Below are 7962 nucleotides of genomic sequence, written 5' to 3'. Positions count from 1 at the left end.
TCCTATGTAAGCTCCCGACCCAGGGAAAACTCCAAAATGCCAAACTATTTGGCGTTGTTTCCAGTCGTTCAAAGCAAAATCTTATTATTTTCTTCTCAGCTCCGGCCAACCTTTTTCATCATTATCTTCAATAGCGAAGAGAATATTTGTCTGCTCTCAGCAAATTAATTGCAATCAACTTATCTGAACCCTCTGTGGTGTATTGTGGGTGGGACCTTGCATGCGCTGTACGCTACACGTGAATTGTGTATCCGACGGAGCGGATTTACTGTTCAGTAATTTATTCTGACTGTTAAAACTTTCTAGCTCCAACAGGCTCATTTCAGATGAGCTAATATTGTGGTGTGATGAAATTTTTGCATATGTACAGTTTCTAAAGCTGAAGCCAGTTCCATATCAGGTTTCACTTACAAAGTTGCAGCTTTGCTCATCGGTCCCAAGTTTGACTTAATGTCGCCCGAGAGCATAAGCAATGTTTTTAGAACGTAAGACCCGTGAAGGTTGTACGGTATATACAGAAATATTTCATTACTTTCCAAACTTCGTTGGGCCCTAAAACTCTTGCATCGAGACCCTTCCCATAACCCCAAAGTAAAACGTGTAAATAAAAATACATTGAAATGTTCGGATTTGAAGAAAAAAAAATTGTACGAAGGTAATTAAACGAGATAATTGCACAGAAAATAACTCAATGTGCAACAGCAGGTTTGAGTTATTATCGCGTTATTTGCCGCTGATTTTGTGTCTGTGTGTGTGTGAAAGTGTGGCAGAATATTTGACGGGTTAGTATTGTTGAATATTCGCTTATTAGGATTGTAATACCTGCTAAAATGTTTAATGTTTCTGTATTTTTGTTAGCTCGGGTTTTCGTCTTGCGCGGTTATTTCTATAGACGATAAAAGTTGTTGTGTGTGGGCATTTGTAATAGGGCAGTCCTTTAAATAGTGGTCGAAGCTGTCTACTGGCAGGTTACATTTACATTTGTGGTTATTTGTAACGGCAAACCTGTGAAAGTAAAATGTAAATCTTTCGTTTTCAGTAATAACCTTCGAAGTGTAATAGTTTGCGGGAAAGTGGGCGGGAATTTCATGAACAATTTTGTCCATTGGAACGTGTAGCTTATATTTCGTTGTTGTTGCCACTACACCTTTCCATCGTTTCTTACATTAATATCGAGCTGTGTTTGATAAATTGGAGTGGAATAGGCAAGTCAATTTTCCCGCCATATTTTGATGGTTTACCTCCACCCCAAGGAGAAGGGGCGGAGGAAGAAAGGGTAGGTCCGGAATGACGGGAACAGGATGTGTGAGGGTCTCCGATATCATCATATTGCAACTAAAGGACTTTGTAACGTAGTAAGCCTGTTAAAATTTATCGCGCTTAAGCGATGTTTCTGCAGCAAATTTGTTATGTAGAATGTTTTTAAGCGCGAAAGAAATTTTGCGACACCTTGCCGCTCCTTCCCCCCCCTTGCCAGTGTTATATGTGCAAGGGGCAATAAGAGGAGCACTCTTCGTGCGGAACAACCGATCTAAGTATGCGACGTTGCCGAACTATACTTGTTATTATTCAAAATTTTTGAAACTCGTTATTAAAGATTTTTGAAGGAAGTGGTTTTCTCAAAGCAGGAGCCTCTGAATGATGCTCCTGTTTTGATGCACTCATATCAATAAACCTGGGCGATGTGTGGTTTTTATCCATTGTTGTTCTTAAGACTCTGTAACGTATACTTATAAAGAGCACAGGACATTAACAGTTCGCTCATGTTATGCACTAATGTTTTGTTGCGAATGGGGCCGGGACTTACTGTACGCTGCAAAATGCTGGCATGTGTGACACTCGTCACTGATGTTATTTGTAAAACAATCTACTAGGCCTACAATATACCTCTTCTTTTGTTGCCTGTTTCTTACTCAGGTGTTCGTGTTCCGGCCAAACACAGCGACACCAATAAAAGCTCTTCAAGGAAGTACTGCCACAAAACCTGCCCGGTTTTACCCAGATGCGCTTCTCATATCGACATCAACATCGGTGCGCGCCAAGTTTTTGAATTAGGCACCATGTCCTTGGTTTTTTCCTCCATGAACCTGACTGCACAGACTATCAGATCGAGAACGAGCTTATTGAAAATAAAATTTGAATTATATACTAGAAGCCAGAATTGGTTCTGTAGCTTCACAGCCTGTCTAAATGGTCATTTCGGACGAATCACGGCACGACATATTGGTGTAGCAGTCTGAGCGACTCTCCTGGACTGACCATATCTATCCAAGCACAATGTCTACAGTGTGTCCTGGGCAGTTTTGGTGCCAGTGACTGATGAAACTGTGTGCCTATTGTGAACAGGACCCCAAGACTGGAAGAGTGTACATTGTGTGAATTGCGACCTTTCCCTGTCTCCTTTCCTCCACACCTCCACTCCCCCGCATGGCTTCGTGGCCGGTCGTTTTAATAAAGTGTTTCACCCATGAATGACTGAAACTAGGGCAGCGGAGGCAGTGTCAGTTGCTTCCTCATCTTATTTGTGGCCGGACGTGGAGCTGTGAAGGGTAAAACGGAGATGTTACAAAATAAACTGCAACAAACAGTGTGAAGACGTAACCTACTAGTAGAATGGTGAAATTAAGGCTAAAATGAGAGGCTAGGGTCTTTAGATACGAGACAGTCAAGTTTGTCCGTCTTTCAGCAGCCCCAGCCTTCACACTGGTTTATTATTAATGTTAAAACGAAAATATTTGGGGAGATGTAACTCTGACCTCAGCCTAATTCAGTGTTGTCGCCACACCGAGTGCTATATGCGCACTAATATCTTCGTCAACGGCTTCTTCCGCTTGAGAGCCCAGTTTTTGTTAATGTTAATCTAAAATAAAGTAACACCCAAGAACATTTTAGCAAGAAATTTAAGTATTAACACTGAGGCGCTATATGGGCTGCACCACAGACTTGCGTGTTACACGGAATCCATAACATAATGTCGCTAAGCGGCAGCAGGCTGCCTGTGTATCTTGCTGCGTGCACATGTACTGCTAAAGAATACGGGTTGAACAAAGCAAGTGAAAGGGCTGCTCGAAAATAGTCTGTGTTGCATAAAATCAACCTTATAATCATGCCAATTTGAAAGGCGGTACATTAGGATTAAAAACAGACCCAACCACCCTATCTTCAATGCAGGACAAGGCATAACTTTGTTCGTAAGCCGCGCTCCACCAGAAAGAACTCCCCACGAAGTATCATTAATAATGCAATAACAGAAACGCAATCCGGGAATTTTGTTTGCCTAAAAGAAAAGAAACAAGTTTGCTGCCTGCACATCACCGCAAGTTACCTATTTTTTTTTTCGCGTTTTACAGCGGACTTGCGAGCTTGTTTTCAATGTGCCTGGGCGGTCCGCAAACAATTCTGCTAATTAAATTACTACTCCTTTAAATCTCGAGACCCTTGTTGGGCCCGTTGCCAGACAAACAAATGGCGCCTTTGTGTGGAATTTTAAGTGAAAGAGGCACGTAGAAAATCACAGCCTACGCTCCGAGTCATTTCTCCCCTAGATATGCTCGTTTCCGAAAAACAAAATGCCGATAAGAGCGTAAATTGAGAACGATATGCTCCAGTTTGTTATTCGCCCGTGTACTGGGAAGTATTCAAATGGTCCTGACTATATTACCTCGTACAACTGCGGAATACGCCAGCTTTTTCTTTAGTTTGCATCGTTGGGGTGAATTTCGAGGAGGTGTGTTAGCCGAGGTGAATTAAGTGCGCCATTGCGGGGTGAACACGTGTAGCTTGCTTGGAGTTGGGTTGCACAACGTTGCCCTCCCAGTGTTAGCAAAATTCATTCCAGGACGGAAAAACCCCTTTTTAAAACCGGAAACAAAACCAAAAATTGCCAAAATCAGCCAATACTTTGGTTTAGACCATGGATATGCTTGCGAATTCAATCGCTTATTGCTATTGGCTCTCTCTTTTCATGGCCATGATGTGTATCTGAGTACAGTTATGGACCAATTAAAGGCGATGACAAAAATGGGAATCAGAACACAGATATAGCGCGATTTCTTTCCATCCAAGTCAAACTGACATGTGGCTTAATGACGGTGACAATGTTGGGAAATGTAGCTATCCAAGTATGCCTCATGACTGTAAGTTGAGCGCACAAAACACGAGGACTGAACAAAAACGACAGAAAGAAGATACTAACGAAAAAGATACTAACAACTGGATTTTCATTCATCCCTCACCACATATACACCCTCTTTGACAACACCCGCGTACGCTCAATCTGTACGTATCGCCTCATACACACAAACACAAGTTTGACCAAACGACGACGGTATTCCACCAACAAGATAGGACTACAAGAGGGGTAGTGCAAGCCTGGCAAAAGTAAAAAATAAAGGGAACATGCATAAGTCAACCGTCAGCAGCCCTGTGCGATAAGAAAATTAAGTTTTTAGACGAAATGAGATTATGTAAAGTGCTTTATTCTTGTGTTTGTGTGTATGATGTGATACGTACACAATTGATTATGCGCGGGTGTTGTCAAAGAGGGTATATATCTTTTGAGTAATGAATAAAAATCCAGCTGTTAGTCTGCGCTGCTCTTCGTGTCTTTTTCGTCCAGTCCTCGTTTTTTGTGCTCTAAAGTTACAGTCGTGAATTGTCCCCAGCTAGCCCGCGTTTCAGTGTTACTGCCAAATATGCCAACAGTGCGCCATTAGTGTACCTCCAAGTGCAGTATTTTCGCATTTTCCGTGCCTGGTTCATATTTTTCTTCGCATTTCGTCTGCCCATGACAGTACTTCCAGCGCTTTCCGTCACCAAAGTGCGCGTGGCGTGCTGGCATTTTGGTGTGGCCCCTCTATAGGTTAAGCACATCACTTCCTAACGAGTTAAAATAATCACAGCCGTTCAGAGACCTGATACGTAGTTTAATAACATTTTTTTTCTCTCTGGTTACCTGAGTAGCAGCCACATTGATTTTTACAGCGCAGCTGCACATGGCTAACTTCCCCGAGTTCTCATTCCCGTGAAGCGGGTTCACTCGGCACTGCTTCCCAGCTCCCCCTAACGGCCGCCGACGCGACTTCTGCAATACATAAAAAACTGTAACCCGTTCCTAAAGCAGTTGGAAGATTTAGTACTCAACCAGCCTAAGTGTAATACTCGAAAGAATTTACTGTGGACTTTTCGAAGCTTTAAAACCACATAAGGTCTTCAATCGCTGGGAAATAAACTTCCAAGATTGCTAAATGAACTTAGAGATGGAGAAACTGACTTAGAAAAAATAACCTTTAAACAACTGCATTATCATTTTTTTTCCTTGCGTCATAATCTCTCGTCCTTTTTACTTGTAATTTCTATGAAATCTCTTTTTGTATCTTGTATTGGTGGAGTTTTTTTTTGTATACTGCTCTGGGTGTTTTCGCGATATCTCTATATCTCTCTTTGTATCTTGTTCTTGGGTTCTCTGTTTAGAAAATGAGTACGCATTGTTGTACAGTTAAACCTCGCTGTAACTAAACTCTACGTAACGAATTCGTGGGTTTAACGAAGTTTTTTATTCCCCATTTTCACTTTCATTGAAGCCCACGTGTTTGCGACCTCTATGTTACGAATGAATTGCGACGGTTAACCGGAATGTAACGAATTCGCTACTCTGATGAGTCAAGGTTTCTTGCCCTTTTTCTGAAAAAAAACCGGCTGGAAAAATGCCCTAATTTAGCGAATTTCGCCCGGACCGCAATGTCTCGTGCGTTTCCACTTGTGAGTGCGGTGTCGGTTAGGTGCTAGGCCTGGGTGTGTGCGTGTAGTCGCGTGTGTTTCCTGATATATGTGGTATGAGTTCGTAGATGATTTCTGCTGCCTGAATACGAAAAGATTGGTCTTTTAAAGACAGGCTCGCAATTTTAAATGTCGTCTCCTCCGGCGAGAAAGAAGAATGTCACCTCGCGGTACAGTGTCCCAGCTAGGATCCCTTCAACTATTTTGACGGCAGAAAAGAGCATGATGTCCGCAAAAAAGCGCCCTTTCAGCATATGTTTGGGTCTTGAAACGCGTTAAGGCACCGAAAAGTATCAAAAAGCAAAAACGGTACCTTACGTTTGTAAATCCGGCGGCCCTGTGATTGCAACAAGCGCCAATCGCGCAGTTTTTCAGTGTAAAAGGTACCGTTGAACAAGCGTGAGGTTTGCATCACTGATGTCTAGCATATTGGTTTCGTTTCTGCTTCATTCCCGCGAGCTTTAAGTAGAAACCTGCATGTAACGAAAACCTGGTTGTAACGAAGAAATGCGAATTTTTGTTAACTTCGTTATATCCAGGTTTAACTTTATATTGCCAAAGCGATAAATTTGTCTTTTATTTTTCATGATGCTGTTTTTGTTACCAAGGCAACTGCGCCTGTATTTCTAATTGCGAAATTGCTCATTTGTTCCACCATTACACGTACCAACTTATCACACCTGTACAGTGTTGATTGCTCTTTTTTCTTAGACCTACTCGTATGTTTCACTTTTATCTTTCACGCGTATGTTCCCGTAAAACGTGTTTTTTCTTTTTCTTGAATTGCTAGTTTTGTTTCTGAGGCAAATGCACCTGTAATTTGCACTCTGAAATTGATTTTTTGCTTAACCATTACACGTTTCATTTTATCGCACATATATAGCGATGATTCTTCTTTTTCTAGGCTTGCTTATCTCCCGCGTATAATCCCCAACGTCGGTATGTATGTTTGATGGCTGCTGTCATGTATTCGGGGGGCCTGAGGCCTTGTCAAGCTAACATCGGGCCAGCATTTTCTGCAGGACTCCTGCATCATGTATCTTTGATGTCAAATAAATTAACTATTATTAATATTATTATGGCCCACAATTTTCCGGTCACGACTTCATGTCCTTTTCAACGGCATACAAATTTTTACAAGTCATATCCAGTCCAGGATAACCGCAATGGAATGGTTTGGCCGCGAAAGGCGTCCAGGTTATCACGGAAATTCCGAAAAAAAAAAAAACGCATGAAGCAAAGTTAACCTTCTGGCTTGGTCTTCTTGTTTAGAGGACAACGCCGCCAGAATACGGCATGGCCCCAGCGTAGATATCACAAGGCAGAATACTGCGCCACACCTTGCCGGACATGGTGATCGGACGGGAGCACACCATCGTGAAGCGCTTCCAGACCAACCGCCCTGGAAGACTGCTGGCGTGGCTCGAAACAGAGGCCATGGTTCGTTTGCGTTCGAAAGGAGCAAGGGCGAACTAAGTTAAAATGCTGAGGCCTTCTTGGCATCCCAGGTTCTACGACGTCACGACCGAAGGATGGCAGCTGCGACGGAATCGTCGACATTTGCTACTAACCAGTGAGGCCTTCAGCGCAGGCCTTCCCGAAAGCGGTGAGGACGAAGCGCCATCTGCTACGGGGCATGACATTCCACTCCCCTTGCCGGGGTCCGTGCCCGCGGTGCCCATCTCGGGCACAACAACTACGCAAGTTCTAAGAAGATCGCCGCGACAACGCAACGCGCGGAAAAGCCAGACGTAATTTGGGCGTTTCGCGTTACGTTGTCGCTGCTAGAACTTTGAGTACTTTTGAGCGAAAACACTGCGAGATGCTGCGACAACGAGTGCCCTGTTGGAATGCCGTGAATAAGTGCTTAATATTTTTTGAGCATAATAATTGTGTTAACTTGTCACTTGTTTTATACACCACGGAGGATGTATCCTATCTTGCGTAGAATGGGCCCCGTGTCAAACCCGTCCCTCTATGCTACAATAGTGCGGTGAGGGAATGCAATTTTTCTTGTCGTGCTCCGTATATAAACACCGATACAATACAGATGGCGGTATTGCTCCATTCTCACCCCGGCGTCATGTCTCGTTCGATCTGGCTAGCGATACACTACTTACCATAGTTGGCATATATTCTAGGCAATTTGCAACGGTGTTTTCGTAGCACGTAAGGCTTTTTTTA

General features: G+C 43.1%; 1 pseudogene; it reads right to left on the bottom strand.

Annotated features, from left to right (window-relative positions):
• Positions 1–6875: 6875 nt before the first annotated feature.
• LOC144148588 (uncharacterized) lies at positions 6876–7460 on the bottom strand (annotated as a pseudogene).
• Between the last annotated feature and the right edge of the window lie 502 nt (positions 7461–7962).

Source organism: Haemaphysalis longicornis, unplaced genomic scaffold (assembly GCF_048455015.1).
Source record: "Haemaphysalis longicornis isolate Haplotype H1 unplaced genomic scaffold, Haemaphysalis longicornis Haplotype H1 scaffold_1, whole genome shotgun sequence".
NCBI lineage: Eukaryota > Metazoa > Arthropoda > Arachnida > Ixodida > Ixodidae > Haemaphysalis > Haemaphysalis longicornis.
Note: the sequence above shows the minus strand (reverse complement) of the source record. Positions and strands in the feature narration are given on the sequence as shown.